Source organism: Suncus etruscus, chromosome X (genome assembly GCF_024139225.1).
Source record: "Suncus etruscus isolate mSunEtr1 chromosome X, mSunEtr1.pri.cur, whole genome shotgun sequence".
NCBI classification, from domain to species: domain Eukaryota; kingdom Metazoa; phylum Chordata; class Mammalia; order Eulipotyphla; family Soricidae; genus Suncus; species Suncus etruscus.
Window position 1 is genome coordinate 64,302,907 of NC_064868.1, and position 12,669 is coordinate 64,315,575.

A 12,669-nucleotide genomic window follows, 5' to 3' on the forward strand; every position below is an offset into this window, starting at 1 on the left:
AGAAATAATCTACTATTTATAGGAATACCAGAAGGGGAAAAATTGTGAAAGGGGAAGAAGAAGTAGTGAGGAAAATAATAGCAGAAAATTTTCCCACCCTCTGGAATGAGGCACTAGTACAAATCCAAGAGGCAAAAAAAGTTCCTAATAAAATAGACCCTAATAAACCAACACCAAGATTTATAGTAATCCAAATGGCAAGAGAGAGAAAAAGGTAAATTACTTAAATCAATAAAACAGGAAAACCCTCATGTACAAATGAAAAAACATAAGAATTAAACCTGTCTCCCATTTGAAACAATTCAAACAAGAAGATAGTGGAATGACATATTTAAACTACTGAATGAAAGAAACTTCCAACCTAAAGTTCACTACCCGTCAAAACTCTCATTCATATGGGAAGGAGGACTAAAAACATTCTCAGACAAAAAGAAATGGCATTATTTGTGTGAAAAAACTGACTTTAAATGAACTACTCAGAGATAAATTACACAATTAAAACAAGCAATTGTAACAACTACCACCCTACACAATACAATTTCACAACAGCCCTCTCTGCCAATAATCATTTTAAGTCAATGGACTAAAAACCCCCATTAAAAGACACATAGTAGAGGGTTGGATCAGAAAGATAACCCGGATTTCTGCTGCCTGCAAGAAACATACCTACAAGTACAGGATAGACACAGGCATAGAATAAAAAGATGGAAATCAGTTATTCAAGCCAATGAAAAACAAAAAGTAGCTGAGATAGCCATTCTTATATCAGACCAAATTGCATTCAACCTCAAGAAAGTGATCAGAGACAGAGGGTCACTACTTACTGATCAGGGAATATTAGATCAAGAGTAATAATGCTGGTTAACATTTAGGCACCAAATGCAGAGCCAGCAAAATATGTAAGGAATTTGCTTCCAAAGCTGGAGAAATATATGGAAGGAATGTGATAGTAGTAGGAGACTTCAACACACCATTATCGCCACTAGACAGATTCACTAGGCAGAAGACTAACAAAGACATAAGAGCCCTAAATAAGAAACTAGAAGAACTAGGATTGATGGACTTATAAAGGGCCCTCCATCCTCAGAAAGCAGAATACACATTCTTCTCAAGTGCACATGGAACCTTCTCTAGAATAGATTATGCCTTAGGATATGAGTCTAACTTTCACAACGTCACAAATATAAGGATTATAAGAAGCACCCTGTTAGACACTATGCAACAGAGATAAAGATTGACTATAAAAAGAAGCTCTGGAGAAGATCCAACACCTGGAGATTAAATAGCATGCTGGTCAACAACAGCTGGATCAAAGAGAAAATCAAGGAAGAAATAAAAAAGATTCTTTGAGATGAATGATAATGAAGAGACAAATTGTCAAACTCTGTGGGACACAAAAAAAGCAGTAATTAGGGGAAAACTCATAGCAATACATCAATACATACTCATAGCAATACAGCAATGTCAGTAAAGAAGAAATTGACAAAATTAACAATTTATAAGGGACACTTATGGATATGAAAAAACAGCAGCAAAGAAACCCAAACACAGCCGGAAGACAAGAAATAATAAAAATCAGAGCAGAATAAAACAACATAGAAACAAAAAAAGCAATACAAAAAAATCAATAAGACCAGAGGTTGGTTTTTCAAAAGAATAAGAATGATAGACAAACAGCTGGGAAGACTGACCTAAAAAAGGAGTAACACCTAAATAAATAGGAACACAAATGAAAGAAAAGAGATTACAACAGAACCCCCAAGAAATCCAAGACATCATAAGGACTTATTATGAACAACTGCACTCAGTTAGGTTAAAAACCCAGAAGAAACCTACAGATTTCTGGAAAAATATAATCTTCCCAGCATTCTTTTTTTGTTTGTTTTGGGTCACACCTGGCAGCACTCAAGTGATACTACTGGCTCAAGGCTCAGAAATCGCTCCTGGTAGGCTCAGGGGACCATATGTGATGCCAGGATTTGAACCACTGTCTTTCTGCATCTAAGGCAAACACCCTACCGCTGTGATATCTCTCTGGACTTTTCCAGCATTCTTAAAGAGAATGTAGAAAGCCTAAACAGGCAAATAACATAAAAAATTGAAACTGTAATTAAGAAACTCCCCAAGAGGGCCTGGAGATATAGCATGGAGGCAGGGTGTTTGCCTTGAATGCAGAAGGTCTGTGGTTCGAATCCTGGCATCCCATATGGTCCCCCGAGCCTGCCAGGAGCAATTTCTGAGCGTAGAGCCAGGAGTAACCCCTGAGCACTGCAGGGTGTGACCCCCACCAGGAAAAAAACTCCCCAAGAACAAAAGTACAGGAACAGATGATTTTACAGGTGAATTCTATCAAACATTTAGAGAATTACTACCATTGATCCTCATGCTCTTCCAAAACATTGAAAAGACAGGAATTCTTTCTAACCACTTTTATGAGGCCAATATCACACTCATTCTCAAAGATGGCAAAGACACCACCAAGAAAAAAACTAGAGACTAATCTCACTAATGAACATGGATGCAAAAATCTCAGCAAAATCTTAGCAAACCAAATCCAACAATATAACATAAATATTATGCACCACAACTAAGTGGGTTTCATCCCAGGGATGCAAGGATGGTTCAGCATACACAAATCAATTAGCATCAAACACCACATCATCAACAAGAAAGACATGATTATATGGTGCATAATCTTTATGTTATATTGTGAGTTTTCTTTTTCTTCTTGTTGATATTGTGTATTATGTTGATAGTTTGGGGCCACACTGGCAGTGTGAATGGCTTTGTTCTGACTGCATGCTCAAAGTTCATTCCTGAAAGTGTTATGGGGAACCATATACCATGTGAGGAATTAAACCCATGTCAGTTACATGCAAGGTAAGTTCTCTACTCACTGTTTTATTACTCCAACCCAACCTCAAGTTGATCTACCCATCTGATGTTGGGATTTGGGTCACTTCCTTATGCTGCATATTGTATTAAATGCTGCATCCATCACATAGGTTAATGCATATTCTTTTGAACTATTGTTTTTTTTGTATTTGGGCGATAGACTGAAAGAGGCAGAATCTCTGTAATTAAAAATAATTTTTACACATTGGCTAATCCAAATGACATTCCCAGAGAATGTCCTCAGTGAATTCCTCAGCGAATGAGGGTTCCTTATTCATTAAATTTCTGCCTACACTGAAAGTATTCTGTTTGACTCATGCCATTCTCACTTGGATGCACAGTTTCATGTCTTTTTGTTCTCTATTGTTTAACTCGTATCTGCGTCTATTGATATGATCATGTGATTTTTATTTTTCTTGTTGTTGATGTGTATTATGTTGATAGATTTATGGATGTTAAACCAGCCTTGCATTCCTGGGATGAAACCTACTTGATCATAGTGGATGATCTTCTTAATGAGGCATTGAATCTTATTTGCCAGGATTTTGTTGAGGATTTTGCGTCTGTATTCATCAGTGATATTGGTTTGTAATTTTCTTTTTTGGTAGCATCTCTGCCTGGTTTAGTTATCAAGGTGATGTTGGCTTCATAAAAGCTATTTGGAAGTGTTCATGTTTTTTCGATTTCATGAAAGAATCTTGCCAGGATTGGTAGAAGTTCCTCTTAAAAGGTTTGAAAGAATTCATTAGTAAATCCATCTGGGCCTGGACTTTTGTTTTGGGGTAGACATTTGATTATCGTTTTGATTTCATCAATAGTGATGGGTGTGTTTAGATATGCTACATCCTCTTTATTCAACCGTTGAAGATTATGAGTCCAAAAATTTATCCATTTCTTCCAGGTTCTCATTTTTAGTGGCATAGAATTTCTCAAAGTAGTTTCTGATTATCTTTGGATCTCTACCATATTAGTAGTGATCTCTCCTTTTTCATTCCTAATACGAGTTATCAAATTCTCTCTCTCTTTCTTTGTTAGTTTTGGCAGTGGTCTATCAATCTTGTTTATTTTTCAAAGAACCAACTTCTGCTTTCGTTGATCTTTTGGATTGTTTTTCGGCTTTCCACTTCATTGATTTCTGCTCTCAGCTTTGCTATTTCCTTCTGTCTCCCTATTTTTGGGTCCTTTTGTTGAGTACTTTCTAATTCTATGAGCTGCATCATTAAGCTATTCAGGTATGCCCCTCTTTCCTTCCTGATGTGTGCTTGCAAAGCTATAAATTTTCCTCTCAGTACCACTTTTGTTGTGTCCCATAAGTTCTGATAGTTTGTGTCTCCATTGTCATTTGTTTTCAGGAAGGTTTTGATTTCCTTTTTGATTTCATCTAGGACTCACTGGTTATTCAGTATTAGACTGTTTAATTTCCAGGTATTAACGTTTTTCTTCTGTGTCCCTTTGTAGTTCACATATAATTTCAGGGCCTTGTGGTCAGCGAAGTTAGCCTGCAAAATTTTTATCCTCTTGATATTATGGAGGTATGTTTTATGTGCTAGCATGCAGTCTATCCTGGATAATGTTCCGTGTACATTAGAGAAGAAAGTGTATCCATGCTTCTGGGGGTGGAGTGTCCTGTATATATCTACTAGTCCCTTTCTTCCATTTCTCATTTCAGGTCTAGTATATTCCTGTTGGGTTTTAGTCTGGTTGACCTGTCAAGTGTTGAAAATGCCGTGTTGAGGTCTCCTACAATTATTGTGTTGTTATTGGTATTATTTTCTGATTTGTCAACAATTTTTTAAATATTTTGCTGGCCACTCATTCTGTCCATATATGTTTAGGAGAGTGATTTTTTTCCTGCGGTAAGTATCCCTTGATTAATACAAAATATCTATCTTTTTCCCTTACAACTTTCCTAAGTATAAAGTTTGTATCATCTAATATTAGTATGGCCACTCCAGCTTTTTTATGGGTGTTGTTTGCTTGGATGATTTTCCTCTAGCCTTTTATTTTGAGTTTATGTTTGTTCTGACTATTCATGTGCGTTTCTTGTAGGTAGCAGAAGTTTGGATTGAGTTTTTTGATCCATTTAGCCACTCTGTGTCTCTTAACTGGTGCATTTAGTCCATTGATATTGAGAGACTGAATTGTCCTGAGAGTTAGTGCCATCTTTTTTTTTTTATCAAAGTTTGGTTTGTCTGTTGGTCAGTCTTGTCTTAAAGTAGGCCATTCAGTTTTTCTTTTAAGAATGGTTTTGAGTCGGTAAAGTTTCTAAGCTCTTGTTTGTCTGTGAAACCATGTATTGTTCCTTCAAAACTGAAAGTGAGTTTTTCTGAATGCAGCATTCTATGCGAAGCATTTATTTCATTGAGTTTTGTCACTATGTCCCACCACTGTTTTCTGGCTTTGAGTGTTTCCGGTGACAGGTCTGCAGTAAATCTTAAGGATGTTCCCTTGAATGTAATTTCTCTTTTTTGATCTTGCTGCTTTCAGAATTCTGTCTCTATCTGTGGGATTCGTCATTGTAAGTAGGATGTGTTTTGGGGTGTTTTTTTTCTGGGGTCTCTTTTAGTTGGTACTCTTTGGGCATGCAGGATTTGATCGCATGTATTCATTAGCTCTGGTAGTTTCTCTTTAATGATGTTCTTGACGATTGATTCTTCCAGGAGATTTTCTTCCTGGATCACTGGGACTTCAATGATTCTTAAGATGTTTCTGTTGAGTTTATCATAGACTTCTATTTTAATCTGTTCCCATTCTTTGAGTAATTTTTCCATTGTTTGATCATTTGCTTTCAGGCCTTTTTCCAATTTCTTCTGCTGTATGGAATTGTTATTCATCTCATCTTCCGGTGTACTAATTCTATCCTCAGCTGCTGTTAACCCGTGGGAAAGCTCAACCATGTTTTTCTTCAATTCATTTACTGAGTTTTTCAGACCTGGTATTTGACCTGAAATTTCAGTTTGGAGTTTCCTCATTTCTATCTTCATATTCTCTTGATTTTTATTAGTGTTCTCTTCTATACTTTCCTTGAGTTCTTTGCACATCTTCCATATTGCGACTCTAAACTCCTTATCTAAGAGACTGACTAGTTGGTCATGTTCAAGTCATCAGAGTTGCCATCATCATTCTCTATGTCTGGCACTGGCCTGCGTTGTTTCCCCATTGTCACACTTGTATTGTGGGTTTTTCTAAGTGTTGTGGTTGTATTCATTGGCTAAATAATGTGCATGGCTGGGAAGCGAAGCGGATTGGCTGTGCTCCTCTGGCTCCACCTTTTCTGGGCTTGTAAACTCACCTCCAGGAAGGCTCCAGGGAAGACGAGCCATCCGCAGATGAGCCACACACAGGATGAAATCATGCCGAAAATGGAGCACAGCACTGAAGACAGGCAGATAGGGGTGCTGGCATCTGAGTTCCAGCAGAGTTCCGCAGCTTCCCCTTTCTGGGCTTGTAAACTCACCTCCAGGGAAGGCGAGCTGTCTGGAGATGAGCTACACACAGGATGAAATCAGGCCGAAAATGGAGCACAGCACAGAAAACAGGCAGATAGTGGTGCTGGCATCTGAGTTCCAGCAGAGTTCAGCGACTTCCCCTTTCTGGGCTTGTAAAGTCAACCATTTCTTACTCACTCACTCGCTGGGTAGCTTCAGAATGCAGTTTTATGGGGGTTCGCTTTCCAGGGCTCTGAGGAGAGCTTCAAGGATTTAGAAAAGTCATAGAAGCACAGGACAGGGCTCCCTTCAAGTCCTCATTTTCCTAGAAGAAGTACAGCAGGGCGGAGACTCTGCAGGTGAAGCATTCAGCACTTTACCTGGCAGTCCCCACAGTCAGCCATTTCTTACTCACTCGCTTGCTGTGTAGCTTCAGAATGCAGATTTTTGGGGATTCGCTTCCCAGGGCTCTGAGGAGAGCTTCAAGGATTCAGAAAAGTCAGAGAAGCACAGGACAGGGCTCCCTTCAAGTCCTCAGATTCCTCAGAAGAAGCACAGCAGGGCGGAGACTCTGCAGGTGAAGCAATTAGCACTTCACCTGGCAGTCCCCACAGTCAGCCATTTCTTACTCACTCACTTGCTCGCTTGGTAGCTTCAGAATGCAGTTTTTTGTGGGTTCGCTTCCCAGGGCTCTGAGGAGAGCTTCAAGAATTCAGAAAAGACAGAGAAGCACAGGACAGGGCTACCTTCAGGTTCTGTTTCCTCAGAAGAAGCACAGCAGGGCGGAGACTCCACAGGTGAAGCATTCAGCACTTCACCTGGCAGTCCCCACAGTCAGCCATTTCTTACTCGTAATTCTATTCTTAATATCCATTTCTTCTCTATCATTATTAGAGTATAAGAAGGCCATTGGCTTTTGCGTGTTAAATTGTAGCCTGCTACTTTGCTATATAAATCTATGTTTTCTTGAAGCTTTTTTGGCAGTCTTTATGGTTTTCTAAATATATTGTCATGTCATCTGCAAACAGTGAGAGCTTGACTTCTTCCTCACCTATCTGGATGCTCTTGATATCTTTCTCTTGCCTAATTGCTATGGCAAGTACTTCCAGTACTATGTTGAATAGTAATGGTGCGAGAGGGCAGCCTTGTCTTATAACAGATTTTTGGGGAACAGCTTTTAGATTATCTCCATTAATAATATTTTCCATTGACTTGTGGTAGATGGCCTTGATTATATTAAGACAAGTTCCTTTCATTCACATCTTGATGAGGGTTTTTTTTAAATCAGGAATGTGTGTTGGACATTATTGAATGCTTTTTCTGCATGTATTTATATAATCATAGATTTTTGGGTTTTTTTGTTTGATATGGTGTATTATGTTGATTGATTTATGGATGTTAAACCATCCTTGCATTTCTGGTATAAAACCTACTTGCTCGTGGTGAATGACTTACTTGATGATGCATTGAATTCTGTTTGCCAGAATTTTGTTGAGAATTGTTGCATCTGTGTTCATCAGGGATATTGGTCTTTAGTTTTCTTTCTTGGCAGCATCTCTGTCTGATTTTGGTATCAAGGGGATGTTAGCTTCATAGAAACTATTTGGAAGTGTCACTGTTTCTTCAATTTTATAAAAGAACCTGACAAGGATTCGTAGAAGTTCCTCTTGAGAGGAATTTGAAAGAATTCATTAGTGAATCCATCTGAGCCTGGGCTTTTGTTTTTGGGAATTTTTTAAAACACCATTTAATTTCCTCAATAATGATGAGGCTGTTCAAATATGCTACCTCATCCTTATTTAACTGTGGAAGGTTTTAAGCGTCTAAGAATGTGTCCATTTCTGCCAGGTTCTCATGTTTTGTGGCATAGAGTTTCTCAAAGTAGTCTCTGACTACCCTTTGAATCTCTGCAATATCTGTAGTGCTTTCCCCCTTTTCATTTCTAATCCGGTTTATCAGTTTTCTCTCTTGATTTCTTTGTGAGATTTGCCAGAGGTTTATCTACCTGTTGTGCAAAGTTATAATTGGTGTGCACTGTCATGATCAGGAAGGGCCAACAATCCCACCTTTTCCAGAGAAAGATCCAGTAATGTCAAAAAACAGCACATTTGTTACAGGAGAAGTGTGAAAATGGAAGAGATTACAAAAAGGATTCTTTTTATAAAGTCCCAAGTTCTTACTGCTGGATAGTATAAAGAAAGTTCTCTGAACAAATTAGCCAAAGCTCTTTGAATGCAGTCACTGAGTCAAATTCTTTCATTGAGGAAGTTATGACAATGATATCGGAGTCATACCCTAGTAGAGCTTATGTGCTTAGCCTCCTCTTAATGATTAAAACTGCAATCAATTTTCAAGAATGTTACAGTAGGTTTGTTTATTATGTAAGTAAATTTATTCCAATGGACCTGATAATTGAACAATTACAACTGTTCGTGATTGAGGTGTAGCAAAAAGTAATAACCATACCTTTTCTCTGGGAGTAAACCAAGTAAGATATGATTTCTGGAGGTGGTCCATAAAGAATTCCAATTTCCTTTGAGCCTTGAGACTGTAGGTCAGGGGTCTCAAACTCGTGGCCCGCAAACGGCCCTCCGTACAACATTTTGTGGCCCTGCTCTATAGAATCTTTTTGTTTTGTTTTGTTTTAGTTGTTTGGGTCACCCCCCCACAATGTTCAAGGCTTACTACTGACTATGCACTCAAGGATCACCCCGACTTTTTCTCCTGTGGCCCCCAGGTAAATTGAATTTGAGACCCATGCCAATTGCCTGGTTCTGCTTTTGCCCAAGAACTGCTTCTTGTTTCAACAAGGTAAACTGCTATCCCCTATGTTGGGACTGGCTCAGAGGGATTCTCTTGAGTAACATCTCACATGCTATATTATTTAGACAGCTTAGAAGGAGCTTATTTTCTGTGAGTGTGGCTTTTGTCCTAAAATTTTTTGTGGTCTGTTATAGGAAGGGTGGGTTTGTGAGGAGCTGAAGGAGTAATGTTGTTTAGCAAATCCAAATTATTTTGTAGTTTCTTCTCAACATGATTTGAAGGTTCCATCAGATTAACAACACCATCAGCACATAAATTTAAATTGCTTGTACTCTATATAGTATTCTGCCATCAAACAACCAGGACAGAAATAAAAGTTTTGAGGTCAGCAGGACTAAAGCCTTGAGACATAAAGGTAACATACTTCATATACACAAGGTCACAATTTCACATAGCCAGATCCACATCGTTTCCCTCTTCAGATGCCAAGTGTAACAAACACACCATCCTCCTTTTGTCACATAGACGTGATACCTGTCAAATAGGTTTTTTAAGTGCTTTTTATAGAGACAAAATATGTAGGAAAAGGGGCCAGGGTCTTAGAGCAATGCTGTTCAGAAAGTCCAGCCAGCCCTAAATATAACTGCCATTATCACTCAACCAATAACTCTCTGTAAGGTGAACCTAGGTAAAAAGCCTTAAAAAAGGTTTTCTTTCAACTTCCTTTTTCCTTAAACTCTTCTTTGGTATGTAAAAGCCCATTGGATGTTTGCTTTTGTATCTGACTTGACCTTCCCTCTCGCTGGATTTGGGAGTTGGTTTGAATAAAGGAAACACAGTGTCTGGGGTGGTCTCACCAACTCATAGATGATTTTTATTTATTTATTTATTTATTTATTTATTTATTTATTTATTTATTTATTTTTGGTTTGTGGGCCACACCCGGCAGTGCTCAGGGGTTACTCCTGGCTGCCTGCTCAGAAATAGCTCCTGGCAGGCATGGGGGACCACATGGGACACCGGGATTCAAACTTTTGGTCCTGGATTGGCTGCTTGCAAGGCAAACGCTGTGCTATCTCTCCGGGCCCAAATTCCAGAAATTCTTATGCGCCTAGGGCAGTGGTCAACAAGCTGCGGCTCGAGAGCCACATGTGGCTCTTTACACTTTTAAATGGGGCTCTTCTGTGTGACTGGCGGCCGCTCCAGGAGTCAGGACTCTGCTCCTAGCCTCTGTCAGTGTGCGCCCTGTGTGCAGCCCCAGCGGCTGGCTCCACAGCTCCAGTCGGGTCATGTGGTATAGGGGTCATGACTTTCTGTGTGACTTTCCTCCCAACAGTGTACCATTCTATGTATTTTCGGTTTTAAAAATGTGGCCCTCAAAATAAATTTCAATCGTGGTTTTGGTGAGATTTGTCTCAGTTGAAATAAAAGGTTGCCTACCACTGGCCTAGGGTAACTGCTTCTCAACTTGACACAGGAATTTCTAATTGAGAGGAAACTTTGCTCTTGCTCCCTTTTCTGGGATTGCTCTCCAAGATCATTCCTGTAGACTTCTGAAAAACAAACAAACAAACATCAGAACATTTTTGCAGTCATGTTTATATTGAAAATAGATGGCTGAAACATTCCTAAAATGAGCACTGGAATAGGAGTTTGTAGCATCAAAATTCCTTTTCATATATTTCTGTGAATAAAAACATTAGAACATTATTGTAGACATCTTCTAAAGAAAATTAGCTGAAAACATGTTTTGACTAATGCAGATATATCCATTACTTTTGATACCACAAAAGTATAAAAAATTATATAATACACTAAGGATATCACAGAAGAGGTGGAGATATCCGAAATAGTGGTCATAGAAACTTAAACAGCATTGTCTTGCTGTATTTTTACAATAGGCAGTGTAATAGCCCCTGTCCAGTCCAGCATAGTGATTAGAAACAGAAAATACATTATATTTTTCCAAGCTTTATATCAGTAACATATCATGACAAGTTACATTTGTCTATGGAAAAGTCCACATATATCTGTACATTTTCTTCCACTTGTTCTAGTCGGAAAAGTAATTTCAGATGTACTGAACACAAGTGGCAACTTCCAAATTTTTATCCTTTTTAGAGAATCTCACTGAGCTCTTTTGTGACTGCAATAAAACCTGTTATCTGTCAGTTTTTTTCCTGTGGAAAATAATCCAAGGCAATCCTGTAATGCACATTTAATTGTGGATGCTAGTGGCAGAGATAGATGCATAAAAGTCTCAACTGTCTGAGATGTTTTGTGACAGATAAGGCACTGGATGTGAATTTGAACTAATTGTAAAAATTGTAACAATGATAGACCCATTGAGCTTTTTGTGCCTCTGTCAAGCATGCCCTGCTGGTTTTAAGTCATTGAGATGATCATTATTTTTCTTTTTTATGTCTTTTCTGATTATTAGCTTTATACAGGTCTTCATGGAGAAGAATCACCAAAAACAAAAGTAAGTAGTTCATGTAATTCTTTTTGGCTGTATTCTGCAAAGTTTTCATTGATCTTCCACTCAGATACTTTAAAATCTTTTGGATTGATATGCCTGTACTGTCCTATCCACAGAACTTTCACAATTAAGCCAATTTTTCTGCCACTTTAACTTTTTATTTATGTTAATATCATCCTGGCATACTTTCTGTTGAAATAATCAGCCAAACATGGAGTATTACATAGGTATTGCGAAAATGAGTTCCTGTAACAAGTGCTTCCTAAGTCATTAAGTCCAGTAATAGTTGGACCAGTTCCCCAAAAACAGGGCTAAAATTTTGAATGTGATTACTCCCAAGCCATTTAATCTCTACTTAGGGTGACATGCTCGCTTAGTATCCCAAATACTGTTGGAGTTGCCACAGGCTTTCTTTTTTGTTCCTCTTGATTAGTTTGTGTTGAATCTGGAGAGGTATAGAAATACTTTGGCTTAGGAGAATTCCTTTTAGCAGAATCTTTGGTTTGGTCTAAATATTTGTAATAATTCTAAGTGTAATCAAACCCATAATTTATTAGTGGGGTTGCCATCTGTAGAAATATAAGCATATTGCGAATGGATTTTTTAATTTGAAATCTGGATTTTATTCGATGAATACCATTAGGGAAGTTTAAAATACATTAGGACAAATATTCATTAGCAATATGTGAAAATAATTTAGATATTTTTGGTATTCTTATTACGGGGAAAGTAAAATTAGTTGTTTAGGCCTAAATATATCTTTTTTCTATTAATATATTTATTTAAACACTTTGATTACAAATATGATTGTAGTTGGGTTTCAGTCATGTAAAGAACATCCCCCTTCACCAGTGCAACATTCCCATCACCAATGTTCCAAACCTCCCTCCTCCCCACCCATCCCTGCCTGTATTCTAGACAGGCTTTCTACTTCCCTCATTTATTCACATTGATATGATAGTTCTCAATGTAGTTATTTCTCTAACAGCACTCATCACACTCTTTGTGGTGAGCTTCCTTCATGAGCTGGACCTTCCAGCCTCCTCTCTCTTGTCTCTGATAATTATTGCAAAAATGTCTTTTATTTTCTTAAAAACTATAGAT